The following is a 16,165-nucleotide window of genomic DNA, read 5'->3' as shown; positions in this document are numbered from 1 at the left end:
CACCCGACGGAAACCTCAGACGGAACCCCGGAACGGAAAGCGAACGGTGATGTGAACAGGCCCTAAGTTACGAATGCCTCTCCACCCATCATTCACATAGAGCTTTGAAGTGTTTAGGGCACCGTTCGGAACACGCAAGAACTCCCAGAGATATTAAAAAACACATTTCCTGATGGGGCTACCCCATTAAGGTTTATAACAATTTTGAGAGTTGGCAATCGCTAGTCAGTGATATAAAAATTGTAACAATACACTTTAGACTGATGGCAGATCCGGCAGCAATATAATGTGTATGAAAGCCTCCCGCCTGTCCCCCAATGGCAGCTGTTTGTCTCCCTCTCCAAATTTAAATAAATGTCAAGCCGAGCCGAGGATGCATGTTTATGGGGAGGTCGGCGGAGATATCTCCGCCAAACAAGTGTTCGACCGACATCTGTCTTATGTGTATGGTCAGTCTGAGGGCTTATTTACACGAAAGCTGATTTTCACACGCCTCGCACGGACCTATGTTAGTCTATGGGGCCTTTCAGACAGTCCGTGATTTTCACGCAGCGGACATGTCTGAACGCACGACATGTCCTATATTTGTGCATTGTTCGCGCATCACGCACCCATTGAAGTCAATGGGTGCGTGAAAATCACGCGCAGCACACAGAAGCACTTGCGTGTGACGAGCGTGATTCGCGCAACAGCAGTCAAAATCACCACGTGCTTTACTGTTTACAAACATACAAACAGAGTGTCATAATGATGGCGGCTGCGCAAAAATCACGCAGCCACGCATCATACGCTGCTGACACACAGAGCTGTTATGTACCCTTTGCGCGCGCAAAACGCACGTTTTTTTGCACGCGCAAAATGCACACGCTCGTGTAAATCCAGCCTTAGGGTATGTTCACACGGCTTACTTTCAGCCATTTTTCAGGCCGTTAAAACGCCTCCAAACATCTGCCCATTGGTTTCAATGGGAAAATCGACGTTTCGTTCCGACGGGGCATTTCATTACGTGGCTGTTTGAAAAAACGGCCTGAAAAAAAACGCCTGGTAAAAAGAAGTGCATGTCACTTCTTGAGCTGTTTTTGGAGTCGTTTTTCATTGGGTCAATAGAAAAACAGCTCCAAAAATGGTCATAAAAAACGGCTGAAAATCAGGGGCTGTTTTCCCTTGAAAACAGCTCCATATTTTACGGCCCCTGTTTGTTTAGCGTGTGAACATACCCTAAGTCTCCAAGAAGCTGAACGCTCCAATCTCAATTTCACCACTTCTGTGCGGTGCCAATATTGCAGATTGGTTCTGTGCCCACTAAGCTGCAGGGGCAGGATGTGATGACGCTCGGCCTCTAATTGCTAAACATTGTGGAAATGAGCTGTAAATAAATAATGAGCTATCTATCACATACAGGATTTCCGTGGTGAGTCTACTTTGGAAATATTGATAACAGGTTTATTTATCTTGTATTACATAGTGATTTAACTTTCTTTTTACTAATTGGGTATCTGGTTTTCCAGAAAGGAATTTTCCATGGAAATAGAGCTGTTTAGCAAATGCACAGTAATGATGACATTTCGATTTGCTCCAACCCATTCACTGAGCCGCTTGTCTCATATTTATTTTGCCAAGTTGTAAGTTTGATTTAGTTTCTTGTCGTTAATAATCATTCTGTCTTTACTGGAAATCATTAGCTTGCCATACATTCACTTCCCGGTAAGCTTTGTGGTCAGCTTGTACTTACACACAGCAGGCAATTTCAGCAAGCAAAGCTGCAGTGTAAAGCATGAGGGTGGGAGAGTGCAATAGCCTGAAGATAACATGAAGAGGTCCTGCAACGTCCACGTTCCTGCTCACCCCTCGACGGCCATGAACTTGTGAGTGCTGGCCGGCATCTCCTTCCTAGGAAACGCGAGCACTCACTTCCGCTCCATTCTGCAGTGTCCCGTAGTGTGTGTGCGCGTGCGCTCGTGCCCGGCCTTAAAGGGCCAGCGAGCAGACATGTAAAATATTTTTAGTTAGCCCTAATCACCATGGACTATAAAAAGGGCTCTGCCCTTTCACTCCTTGCCTGAGCGTTTTTGTAGTCTTCCCATGTTCGTATTGCACATGGTCCCTTAGTGTTATCCTGCTCCCAGTGTTCCCATACCCTGCTACCTGTATCCTGTATCCCGTGCTGCATTTTGTTCCTGAGCCTGTCTAGTTTTGGAGTCGTGTTGTGCCGCCTGGTTATATGCCGAGGCCGGTGTTATCTGCCCCCCCCTGGTATCATCCGCCACGTCTGGCGCAACCTGCCACGCCTGCTGTCATACACCACGTCTGGTGTCATCTGCCACTCGTGGTATCATTTGCCACGTCTGGTGCAACCTGCCACATCTACCCCCATCCGTGCCAGAGCCTCTGCTATTGTCTGGACTATCTCAGGTACCCTTGTGCTATGAACTCTTTGAATAAAACTTTTCATAGACTGTGACTTGGCTAGCTGCCCCTCCGCTATAGCGGAGCGGCCTAGTGGGTCCACATACACCCGTCTCCTCCATTGCTTCTCTGAAAATGGGCCAAAGCAAAAGGGAGGCCGTTAGCATTTTAGGCACACATTTTCTTGGCGATCTCCATACGAGTCTATGTAGAGTGATCTAAACCAGCGAGTGCCTATATATGATATAACATACCATAAATGATTTTAACTAAAAAATATCCCCTCTAGGTTGTTTGGGCAAACTGGAGTTGCTGTTTCCAAGGGCACCTAACAGATTTTTTTTAATGCAGCAATGAACAGAGAAAACGACATTTAGACCAGGATCATACACAAAGATTTGATACAGGTTTTTGGCTGAATTTCTTGGGCCAAACTCAGAAGTGGATCCAAAAGGTGCAAAGGTATAAATGAAGGACTGTTTTTTGTTTTTTTTATCGCCTTTCTTTTATGTCTCTACTCCTAAGTAGGCTCAAAAAACTGAGCCAATAACTGCAACAAATCAGTGTGTGTGTGATCCTGGCCTAAGGTTTTTTTTTTGGGAAAAAGCACCACTGCAGTTTTAAACTTTGATCTAAAAGGGACTGCTTTTTTGTAGAAACCGTGCTGTCTTGAGCAAGTGCGGTGTCTGGTATTGCTGCTGAGTCTCTTTCACATGAATACCAGACACAGTCCATGGACAAGAGAGGTCTGTTTTCTTTCTGAGAAATATCGCCATTTTTCTAATCTCAGCCAATCCCTTTTAGTTTCCATCCAGCTAGAAGAGAACTGTGAATAATTAATTTTGTGCATGGTTTCTGGGAGTGCCCAGCAGGATGTGGATACTGATGAGATAACGCATTGCCCTTATGAACTGTGGCTTTAATGACGGATTTATAGGTTAACATGCTGGTCTCTGTCTGGCCTAAATTCTATAGATGACACATAGCATGGACATAAAGGCCCTTTTACACGGGCCAGTTATCATGCAAATGAACGAGCATATGAATGCTCGTTCCCGATCACTTCCCTGTGTAAACAGGGCGGCGATCACTGATGAACGAGCAAACAATCATTGGCTGATCATATCATTTATGCAACAGAAAATATTATCGTTGTCGGCAGCACATCTCCCTGTGTAAACAGGGAGATGTGCTGCCGACATGATAGAAATGTAGTGATGTCGAATGTAGAAATGTAGAAGTGTAGAAATTAGTGATTGTAGTAACAAGCGCTCGTCCCCATGCATTGCTCCTTGTGAAATGAGCCAACGAGCGCAAATCAACAAGCTGTCTCATTGATCGGCGCCGTGTAAGAGGACCCTTAGTCAAGAGGAAAGCGAAATTGAAGATCTAGCTCAGAGAGTATAGTTTGTCTATCTGTGATAGGCCTAACGGACATGGCCATATTACGGCTCCGCAATAGGGACACCCATAGAGGTGCATGGGGCCTTACTGTACCTTCTTATGCCTTCGATATGTACAAATTGTGACACGCAATTGTGGGTAATTATATAGTCTGGTCTGGTGTCTGAATCCTTTTTTTTTTTATCCGGGATCTGAATTAAGGTGGCCATACACCTTAGATGTTTATCGTCGAACCTGCCAATTTAGGTGGGACCGGCCGACCATCTGATGTCTGGGGAGAGAAGCATCGGGCTGTTGAATTTTAACCAGGGGCGTAACTAGGAAGCACTGGGCCCCATAGCAAACTTTTGACTGGGCCCCCCTCCCTTGGGTGCCACACACAGCCCGCCTTTGTAGATAGTGCCCCCCTGTAGATAGTGCCATACAGACCCCTCCTGTAGATTTTGACATACAGCCTTCCTGTAGACGGTGCTATACAGCACCCCCCGTAGACAGTGCTATACAGCCCCCCCTGTAGACGGTGCTATACAGACCCGCCTGTAGATGGTGCTATACAGACCCCCCTGTAGACGATGCTATACAGCCCCCCCTGTAGACAGACAGTGCTATACTTTCAAGTATCACAAAGAGGGACAACCGATGCGGGGCACAGCGTGTCACGGCAATTTTTTTTTCTTTTAAGCCACGCCTCTAACCCCACCCATATTCACCCGGTTCAGCCCACACAGTATCATGCTCCCATAGTTCCTCCCAGACAGTATAATACCAAATAGCTACCCCCACACATTATAATGCCCTCTAGCTGCCACCATACAATATTACGCCCCCATAGCTGCCACTAAACAGTATACTGACCCATAGATGCCCCCATACAGTATAATGCCAACACAGATGCCCCCATACAGTATAATGCCAACACAGATGCATGCCCCTATACAGTATAATGCCAACACAGATGCCCCATACAGTTTAATGCCCACAGATGCCCCCATACAGTACAATGCCCACACAGATGCCCCATGCAATATAATGCCCAAACAAATTCCCCCATACAGCATAATTCGCCATAGCCGCACCATGCTGTATAATGCCCCCATAGCTGCTCCATACAGTATAATGCCCCATAGCTGACCCCATGCAGCTTACTGCTCCCAAAGCTTCCCCATACAGCTTAATGCCCCCAAAGCTGTCCCCATACAGCATAATGTCCCCATAGCTGCCCCATACGGTATAATGCCCCCTAGCTGCCCTTATACAGTATAATGCCCCCTTAGTTGCCCCTAGTGCTAGTGCCCTTGTAGATAGTGACACAGTGCCCATGTAGATAGTGCCCCTATATAGTGCCACTGTGTCTATGTAGATAGTGCCACGTCTTCCTTGAAGATAGCACCACCCACCCTTCCCTGTAGATAGCGCCATTGGGACTCCCTCTAGGAGTCGAATCCCCAGCCAGAGCATAGGCCAGGGATTCCGCTCCTAGAGGGAAGCCCTCATGTCACTGTCCATATATGGACAGTGACATCAGTCGCTACTCCTTGAGCGGAATCCCCATTGCCGACTCTGGCCAGGGATTCCACTCCAGGACAGTGACATCAGGGCATCCTCGAGCACAGCGCTTAAAGTAGTGCTGTACCCGGGGAGTCCCCAGTGAGCAGAGGAGCGCCCTCTGCTCCTCCGCTCTGAACTAATTCTGAAGCAGGGAGCTGATGGTTCCCTGCTTCAGAATTGAGTTCAACTATATCTGCCCCCAACAGTCGGACATACCCCCGACCTCCCGGTACAGTGTGACACAGCCTGGACGGTTGGGAGGTATCTCCGTGCTCTGTCATAGCGTTCAATAGTATCTGCGTCGAATGTGGCGTCGCTACCGCTGTATCAGCCATAGTGGCTGCTAGCGGAGCCTACGGGCACTGGGGGCCCTGCTGGTGGGCGGCACAGACCCCTTCATGCCGCGGGCCCCATGGCTGCCGCTATGACTGCTACAGCGGTAGTTACGCCACAAATTTTAAAATGTCCAATTTCTTTGTTTGTAAGAAGATAAAGCGCTGTCAGAGGAGTCTGGCAAAAGCTCTCCCCCCTTCCCTTTTGAAAACACATGCGCCCGAGACGATTATTCGACCAAAAGCTATCTAAAGTGTATGACAAGCCTTAGGTTAGGGGTCTTAATTAAGTTAGGGGTCTTGTCTGGAGTCTGAATTATGTTAGGGGTCTTTTCTGAATTAAGTAAAGGGTCTGGTCTGGGGTCTATATAAGGGGTATGGTCTGAGGTCGGAAATTAATTTAGGGGGTCTCAATATATTAGGCATTAGGTATGATATTTGCATTAGGGCTTAAAGGGAATGTCTCATGTATCTAATTTTAGTATTATTAATTTATTAAAATGTCTGTAGAAGAGAAATAATGTTGTTCTTTTCTTTTTACATTTTAAATTTATATTTTTAAAAACACACACTTCCTTTCTGTATTGTCTATATAATCAGTGAGGCAGGGAGTGTATGCTTTATGGCAGCTGCGAAAAATAGGAGTTAAAAGGGTTGTCCAGGAGAGAAAAAAACTGCTTTCTTCTAAAAACAGCACCACCCCTGTTCATGGGTAGCATCTGGTATTACAGCTTGGCTCGATTAATGTGAATGGGGCTAGGCTGCAATACCAAGCACAACCTATGGACAGGTGTGGTGCAGTTTTTGGAAGAAAGTAGCTATGTTTTTTTTAATCCTTGACTACCCCTTTATTTTATAGAGAATTGTCATAGCCTATTACAGTCTCCAGGAAGTGATGTAATGTGTGTGGGGGCCAGATATTGGGGAAAAGAAAGAACGGGCATGTTGTATTATGAGTGAAAGAGAGAGAGCTGTTGGCCGAACAAGTGTGCCTGACCACTATAAATGTGGGTATGACCACCTTAACACCACCTGAGCTCTCAAAATGCATTGCCATCTAGTAACAGAAAGCCAGCAGACTTCTTAGTATAGTTAAAGTCCTAAAGAGATGAAAATACTTTATGGGAGACTTAATAAGCAAAATACTCCACAATTTCATCGCAAATTCATGATGTCCACCAAAAATAGTATGTGTTTTTTGAAATTTTGTATACCTACCTCGACAGATTTAATAAATGACGAGAGCAGGGCATGGCTAAGAGAAGTTGTAAATTACATCAAATTAATTATAGTGCTGCATTTTTTTTTTTGCAGATTTTTTCATCACCTCATCAGCAATGAGGTGATGAAATGTGCCTAACATGCCTGGTGAAGAGAGACCAACATAATATACCATGTGTGCCATTTTAATAAATTTGGTACGTTGTGCAATATTTTTTCGACAAAATTCTTAACTCAAATTTAGCACAAGGTATTCAAAGAGTTGACAAAGTAACACCCTGTATTATCTAGCTTAACCCATGAAATTCTTGTTGAAATGCAGAGTTTTGACATTTTTAAATAGAGCAACTTATTTTTTTCCTTGAGATGGAGAAGGAGCTTGTTTCTCTGTTTATAAGATTTCTCATCTTGATAACACTATGTGAAATGTCTCACATTTCTGTCAAGGTATTTGCTTGTATTAATATATTATTAAGCTGCTTTACTCCCAGTAATGATGCGCAGACATTTTCACCATATTGTAGTCCATGTAATATGTATGAAGACATATGTGGGGTAGCAATACAGAAGGCAGCACGATATATAAGGGGGTACTATCATATGATGTCCTAGAGACATAGCCAGTGTTAATGGGATTTTCCGACGTCAGACATTTATGGCATACCTACAGGGCCACTGGGACTCCCACCTATCATGAGAATGTTGGTAACCTGACCCCCATTCTGCAAGCTGAAGCAGACACATACTGTACAACAGAAGACCAAATTAAAGTAGCGGACGTACATGGCTCTCTCCATTGAAATCTATGGGTGTTATGGAAACAGCCAAGCAAGCGTGGCCACCTCTTTATTTTGTCTCCTCTTTTATGTATCGGCCAACTTGTCTTGCTGACAGGGGATCAGAAGATCCCTGTCCTCCCAGTATGGAGAATTCCAGAGGTCCTGTGTAAATGCCATAATGTCCGAACTGGGGAAAACCATTCATGTTGGTCCTCTCTTAGCAATGTATGGATCACCTACAACAAGAGTAGCTGCTCCCATGGTCCCAGGACTGAGGAATTCAACACTTTGGCCCCATGCACATGACCGTAAAATCGCCAGTAATTACGGGCTCATTCATTTCTATGTCTGACGGACACCTTCCCGTATGTCTACGGGAGGGTGACCGTGCCGTAGAAACCTGCCGAAAAAAATAGGACATATCCTATTTTTTAATTTTACGGACCGTGCTCCTATACTTTATAATGGGAGCACAGCTCGTAAAAACAGCCTGCTGTCCGCGGGCACGGTCATGTGCATGAAGCCTTACAGACAGGTGTAAACTCCCATATATCTCCTATGTACACACCACATGGACATTGAAACTAACAGTGCTGTGAAGTATTTGCCCCTTCAGTATGTCCCTTATAGTGGCAAGAATCACCTATGTGAGAAGATCTGCCCCCTTAAGCTGATTGTGCCATCTTTAACAGCAATGACTTCAATCAAACACATCCTATAATGTGAAGTCATTCTTTTCTGCCAATGTTGAAACTAAACACTAAAATCTATAAGGCTGGGTTCACACGTGGCGGAATTTCACTTAAATTCCGCTGCGGACACTCCGCAGCGTTAATCCGCAGCGGAGCCGTTTGTCCATTGACTTACACTTTAATTTAGCAGTGTTCGTTTAGACGAGGCGTAAAATTCCGCTGCGGAGCATAGGCTGCGGAGCGGAATTTGGTGTCCGCAGCATGCTCTGTCTGTTGCGGAGCAGTGGCGGACTCATGGCGGAATTTCTCCATTGACTTCAATGGAGATTCTAATTTCCGCAATGAAGTCCGCAGCTGTCATGCACATGTTATGTGTGCTGCGGATCCGTCTTGCTTTTTTAACTTGACATTTCTTCATTCTGGCTGGACCTATGTATTTCTAGGTCTACAGCCAGACTGAGGAAGTCAATGGGGCTCCCGTAATGACGGGAGCGTTGCTAGGCGACGTTAGTAAATAGTCACTGTCCAGGGTGCTGAAAGAGTTAAGCGATCGGCAGTAACTGTTTCTGCACCCGGGACAGTGACTACCGATCCCAATATACATGTATCTGTAAAAAAAAATGAAGTTCCTACTTACCGAGAACTCCCTGCTTCTGTCTCCAGTCCGGCCTCCCAGGATGACGTTTCAGTCTAAGTGACGGCTGCAGCCAATCACAGGCTAATAACAGGCTGCAGCGGTCACATGGACTGCCGCGTCATCCAGGGAGATCGGGCTGGATGCCGAAGGAGGGACGCGTCACCAAGACAACGGGCGGTAAGTATGAATTTCTTTGACTTTCACAAGGGAAAGTGCTGTCCCTTCTCTCTATCCTGCACTGATAGGGAGAAGGGAAGTACTTTTACCGCAGTCCGCAGCAGCTAGTCCGCATCAATTTACTGCACATTTTGTGCAGATCCGCTGCAGAATCTGCAACGCAGATTCTGTGCGGCATTGATGCGGACAGTTGCGGAGGAAATCCGCCAGTGTGGTCATGCCCTAATACTTTAAGGCCGGATTCCCACGGGTCGGATATGCTGATTAAAAATCATGCAGCGTGTCCGACTTGGAACCCGTAGCACCTTCCATCCCAAAAAATCACACCACTTTGTGGTGCGTTTTTTCTAACTGAATTTCCACTGCGGAAGAAATCACTTACACTTACCCCCTCCGTCTACTCTGCGCGTAGTCCGGCCTTCTACGATGACGCTGCAGCCTGTGATTGGCAGCAGTGGTCACATGGGATAAAACGTCATCCCAGGAGGCCGACTGCAGGAAGAAGGAGAGCGTTCTGGGTAATGATTTATTTTTTTCCCGGAGTTGCGTTTTTTGAGGCATAACCACTGCGATTGCGCCGCAAGAGTCGCAACACTTGGCTTTCTGTTGCAGGTTTTGCATCCCCATTGAATTCAATGGGGAAAACCCACGACAGAAAATCAACAGAAACGCAGCATAAATTGACATTCTGCGGAACTAAATTCCGCACCGCAGGTCAATTTATTAACATTTACGCTGTGGTTTTTTTCCACAGCGTTGGCATGAGATTTTCTAAATCTCATCCACTTTGCTGCTACTGTAAATGCTGCATAATTCTGTAGCGTTTACGCTACGTGGGAACCCGGCCTAAAAACTGTGTTATACGATTACTCAGCAGGAATGGGACAAGGTGCTCATGATCCTCTTTTCATGCTCCTGAATTCATAGACCATACATTCCATGCATTCTAACAGTATATGTATTTTTGGATCAGCGTTAAACCCTGCCCACACAATATTGTGCTGGAAAATATTGCTATGCAGTGTTTGAGTGCTTGAATATTACAGCCATACATTGCCCGATACATAGCACTATAATAGTATGCAAATAATACTGTCATAATGTCCAAACAATACTATAATGTTGTACTACCACCGTACAATGCCCAACAGGGGCATAACGAGAAAGTGCTTGGTCCCATACCAAACTTTAGAGTGCCCTCTCCCTTCCCAGTATTTACCAGCTCCATTTGAAAGTTAGGGTGAGGGAAGACGTGGTGGTACAAAAAAAAAAAAAAAAAAGACACAACTTCTATGAATTCTTCCAGCATGAACTGACAAATAATCAGAGTATTCTGGGCCAATGGTACCACACACAATATCTGCCACATAAGTAGGAAATGCTGGATGGGGCATGAAAGATATCAAACCCAAGGCTAGACCCCCAGATCAGGCCCCGGAAGTAATTCAGTCTTGACAAGATCCCTAAATAAATTCAGAGCCAAAAATTAATCAGACCCCCAGATCAGAATAAAAAAATAAATCCAGATCCAAGACTACTGTAGACCCCTCTATTTACTTACTGCTCTATGATCCCAACTTCTCTTCTCTTCTATGCCAGACACAGCTGCACACAAGGTCCTGACTCTGAACAACATCAAGACCTTGTGAGCCGGGTCATGAAGGAACTGATGTGGCATGGAAGCCTGTGGGCCCCCTAGGCTATGGGTAAGGCCAGATGTGGCAGATTTGCCACTACGACACCTGGTACCCTATAGTTTTGCCCAAATAATGCCACTATACTGTGCCGAATACAGCTGCTTTCCAACATAGTAATACGTGTAGGCAATCCTCTCTGAGCTATACATCCTGGAGTTCAAGCTAATACAATTTATGAACATTGATACTTTTTAGCAAATTATCGGTGGAGAATAGATTTGCGCTTCCGATATATCACCTCACAGAGGGTTAACTAAAATGTAGAAAATGTAGAAGACCCCCAGGTGTGAGAAGATTTGGATTTTCATTTCATCCAGCAAGCCGACATCTTTACCATGGTAAAGACTTCTAAGAGAAAGTGTATTAGAAAGTTTCTGAACGATTAATCTTTATTTACATACAACCGTTAAAACCGTTTTAATGTTTTGTTATGTCTGTACGACATCTGGGACTTCGGATTCTATTTCTGCTTTTCCAATAATAGACAAATAAGATTGTGTGCCGCCACGAGATTTTTGCAGCCAGGTATTAGAGGTATCATTTACTGTAAACATTCCATGTGGTGCTTGCCTATTTGTTATGCCTACATTACTGAACATTGTGTGCTTGGGAGTTATTTAGTTAATATAATGGCAATAAAAAATATAATGTTCTTTTTATCTTTTGGTTCAGAGGTGGGGCCCTAGCGATTTATACATTTCTCATCTCTCCTGTGGATAGGTTCCTTTGAAGGAAAACACCTTTAATTGTATTCTCCTTCCAATGGTCAAAATTTTCAACTTATACAAACCCTTAAATTGAGAGCTGATGCCGCCGTGAACACCTGGTCACCGTGCGTCCAGCTCCCACAGCTGATTTTCCCAGGAGGGAAAATGCGGCCGGTTGATCAGATGTAGCATTACATGGTGACCATTCAGATCATTCAGCCCGAGTCTGCAAGAGGTGCTGCTTATTAATCACTCTCCACTTTGGCTTATAGAGGGGGGTCTCGAGCAGGTAACCCTTCTATATAATGTCAATATACCCCAGTAGACGTAGAAATAAAAGGTAGGGTACATTAATTTTATGTTCTGGTTTCAAAGCAAGAGAGTGAATCTTGTCAATACTTTTTAACAAAGTAATAAAAACCCTGTTAAATTGTGCTTTTCTTCCTCCCGTTACCTCAGTTTAAAAGGGTTCTGTACCATTGCTAGGATATAGCACCAAAATGTGATCACATAGGTCTGACTGCTGGCACTCCCACTGAACAAGAGAACATAGAGGCCAATGAGCTCGGGGGAGCGACGTGGTGTCGTTGGATTTTACCAGATACAGGATTACCTTCATCCAGTGGCGTAACTACTGCTGTAGCAGCCATAGTGGCTGCTACAGGGCCCGCGGCATGAGGGGGCCTGTGCCGCATGCTATCACAGCCCCGCCATTTCCGGAGGCTCAGCTAGAAGCCGCTATGGCTGCTACAGAGGTAGTTACGCCCAGGGCTGGCCTTAGTGGTGTGCGACATGTGCGGGTGCACAAGGCGCTTCAGCCTCCCAGCATGTAGGGGGCGCCACTGTGAAGGTCATTTGAACTCTATATTCTCTGCTCCTCTTACACACACTGAGGAAGCAGAGGCAGAGCAGAGGAGGAAGCTCCACCCACAGCCCGTCCTGCAAGAAACCTGTGCAGCAAGGAGAGATGCTAAGTTCCTTTCTGTGTTCACATGTCTGTGTGTATATGTTCCAGCATGTGTGTGTCTATATGTGTATATATATGTCTCTGTATGTGTATATTTTTTTATGTGTGTGTCTGTTTGTGTGTGTATATATATATATATACATATATATATATATATATATATATATCCCAAAAGTAAATCCAGCAGCACTCCGATGTTTAAAAGTGAAAAAAAGTGGTTTATTATGCCAGCATGGCAGGTACAATGCAACGTTTCCGTCCCACCTTGGGACCTTTTTCAAGCAGCTTGAAAAAGGTCCCAAGGTGGGACGGAAACGTTGCATTGTACCTGCCATGCTGGCATAATAAACCACTTTTTTTCACTTTTGAACATCGGCGTGCTGCTGGATTTACTTTTGGGATATCTATATGGTCCTTAGATCAGGACTATCAGCTGGCAACCGTCTATTACTGGATAACTTCTGTTTGGAACCAGAGTGCTGCTGCTACTCTTTGCTGGTGTATATATATATATATATATATATATATATATATATATATACATGTTTGTTTGTGTGTGTGTATATGTATACATGCCTCCTGTGTGTGTATATGTTTACATGTCTCCTGTGTGTGTGTGTGTGTGTGTGTGTGTGTGTGTGGTGTGTGTGTGTGTGTTTGTGTATATGTATGCATTCCTCGTGTGTGTGTGTGTGTGTGTGTATATATGTGTGTGTATATGTAAACAAGCCTCCCGTGTGTGTGTGTGTGTGTGTGTGTATGTATACATGCCTCCTATGTGTATGCATACATGCCTCCTATGTTTGTGTGTGTATGTATACATGCCTCCTGTGTGTATATGTACACATGCCTCCTGTGTGTGTGTGTGTGTGTGTGTGTGTGTGTGTGTGTGTACATGCATCGTGTGTGTGTGTGTGTGTGTGTGTGTGTGTGTGTGTGTGTGTGTGTGTGTGTGTATATACGTGTTTGTGTATATACATACCTCGTGTGTGTGTGTGTGTGTGTGTGTGTGTGTGTGTGTGTATATATGTATACATGCCTCCTGTGTGTGTGTGTGTGTGTGTGTGTGTGTGTGTGTGTGTGTATGTGTGTAAGTATGTATGTATGTATGTACAGACAAATCAAGGGTAGGAACAACACTGTGATTCCTTGCCTGTTAAGGCTGGTGCTCAGCTTTCAAACAAGGAGTGACCTCTCCCTGCACAAACGTGTATCCAAAAAAGAGAGAAAGAAGCAGCACTCAAAAAAAAACTCTGGTTTATTCATCCAGCATCCACTGCATCGTTTCACCTTCTCTATGAAGGCTTTTTGAAAAAGCCTTCATAGAGAAGGTGAAACGTTGCAGTGGATGCTGGATGAATAAACCAGAGTTTTTTTGAGTGCTGCTTCTTTCTCTCTTTTTTGGATATATGTATGTATGTATGTATGTATGTATGTATGTATATATATATATATATATATATATTTATATATATATATATATATATATATATATATATATATATTATTTATTTATTTTTACCTGTGTGTGTTTGCATGCATGTCTAAATATATTTTTATGTACAGTATATTTGTGGTTCATTTATTTTTTTGTGGAGGGCAGCAATAGAGTATCCCGCACATGGCGCCATCCAAACTAAGGCCGGCCCTGGTTAAGCCACTGCGCGGGTAGTAGCTGTTAACTACGCCACTGAACACTACGACAGTGCTGGGAGGTATCTCCCCGCTCTGCCATAAAAGTGGTTGTCCCACAAATCACACTATCCACAGGAAAGGGGATACATGTGTGATCGCTGGGGTTCCGACCGCTGGGACCCCCAGCGATAAGGATAACGGGGGACCGAAAGTCCCTCGAAGTGCTCCATGAGAAAACTTGGACTTCCGGGGTCTGTGCCCGGAAGCTCCGTAGAAATGAATGGAGCGCTTGTCGCGCTTGTGCACATGCGTGGCCGGCGCTCCTTTCATTTTTATTTAGCTGCCGGACACAGACCCCGGAAGTCCAAGGTTTCTCATTGAGCACTTCGGGGGACTTTCGGTCCCCCATTCTCCTTATAGCTGGGGGTCCCAGCGGTCGGACCACCAGCGATCACACATGTATCCCCTAACCTGTGGATAGGGGATACATGTGTTTTGTGGGACAATCCACAGGCTACAGGCCATTTTTAGTTTTTTTTTTTTTGGGGGGGGGGGGTTGGGGATGTATGGCGTTATCTACGGGGGGCTGTATGGTGCTATCTATGGGGGGGTTGTGTGTGGCGCTATCTACAGGGAGCTGTATGGCGCTATCTACAGGGGGCGCTGTGTCGCAGAATCTACAGGGAGGCACTATCTACAAGGGGGGGCTGTGTGGCACCCAGGGGATTGGGGGCCCTGTCAAAAGTTTGCTATGGGGCCCAGTCTTTTCTAGTTACACCCCTGCCTTCATCCATGCCCTGTGTGTAGTATTGCAGCATCATTTTAGCATGACGCTATTGAATTTAATGGGGCTATGTCTGGTAAATGCCGAAGGGTACTCCTAGCAATATGCCATCAATAACCATTTATAAATAACCTGTAATATTCTGTGAGCTGAATTCTTGGTCCTGCCAAAGGTCCACTGCCAAGGTTGAACATCACGCAGTGACACAACAGATAGGGGAGACCTAAACTGCTGGATCTGTGAAACCATAAAAAATACACTAGAGTTTTGGGACAGACCTCTTAATCATTGAATTCAGGTATCTCATTCAGTCGCATTCCCACAGATGTATAAAGTCCAGCACCTCCAGCACCTCTCCATGCAGTCGCCTTTACAAACATTTATTAAAGAATGGGTTGTTCTAAAGAGCTCACTGAATTCCAGCGTGGTACTGTAATAGTGGAGACCACATAAAGTCACAGAGCGGTGTCGCCGAGTGCTGAGGCGCATAATGCATAAAAGTTGCCAGCTCTCTGCTGACTCAATAACTGCAGAGCTCCAAACCTCCTCTGGCATTAACATCCGCACAAAAACTGTGCGCAGGGAGCTCCATGGCATGGGTTTCCATGTGGAGTGATGAATCACAGCTCTATCTGGCAGTCTGATGAATGAGTCTGGGTTTGGCGAATACCAGGAGAACGTTACCTGCCTCACTGCATTGTGCCAACTGTAAAGTTTGGTGGAGGAGGGATAATGCTATAGGGTTGTGTTTCAAGGGTTGGTCTAGGCTCCTTAGTTCCAGTGAAGGGAAATCTTAATGCTTCAGCATAGTAAGACATTTTGGACAATTGTAGCTTCCAACTTTGTGAGAAGAGTTTGGGGTTCGTGCCTTTTCTGTGTCCCAGTGCACAAACAAAGGTCTATACAAACATGGTTGGGAGAGTTGTTGTGGAAGAACTTGACTGACCTGCACAGGGCCCTGATCTCAACAACATTGAATATCTTTGGAATAAACTAGAATTGAGAGTGCGAGTCAGGGCCCCTCATCCAACATCAGTGTCTGATCTCACATATGCTCTTCTGGATGAATGGGCAAAAATTCTCACAAACGCTTCAGAATCTTGTAGAAAGTCTTCACAGAAGGGTGGAAGCTGTTTTAGCAGCAAAGGGAGGGGGGAGGCTACCCCATAATAATGCCTA

Source organism: Rhinoderma darwinii, chromosome 13, assembly GCF_050947455.1.
Source record: "Rhinoderma darwinii isolate aRhiDar2 chromosome 13, aRhiDar2.hap1, whole genome shotgun sequence".
In the NCBI taxonomy this organism is placed as follows: domain Eukaryota; kingdom Metazoa; phylum Chordata; class Amphibia; order Anura; family Rhinodermatidae; genus Rhinoderma; species Rhinoderma darwinii.
The sequence above is the reverse complement of the archived record's forward strand: the minus strand, read 5'-3'. Positions refer to the sequence as shown.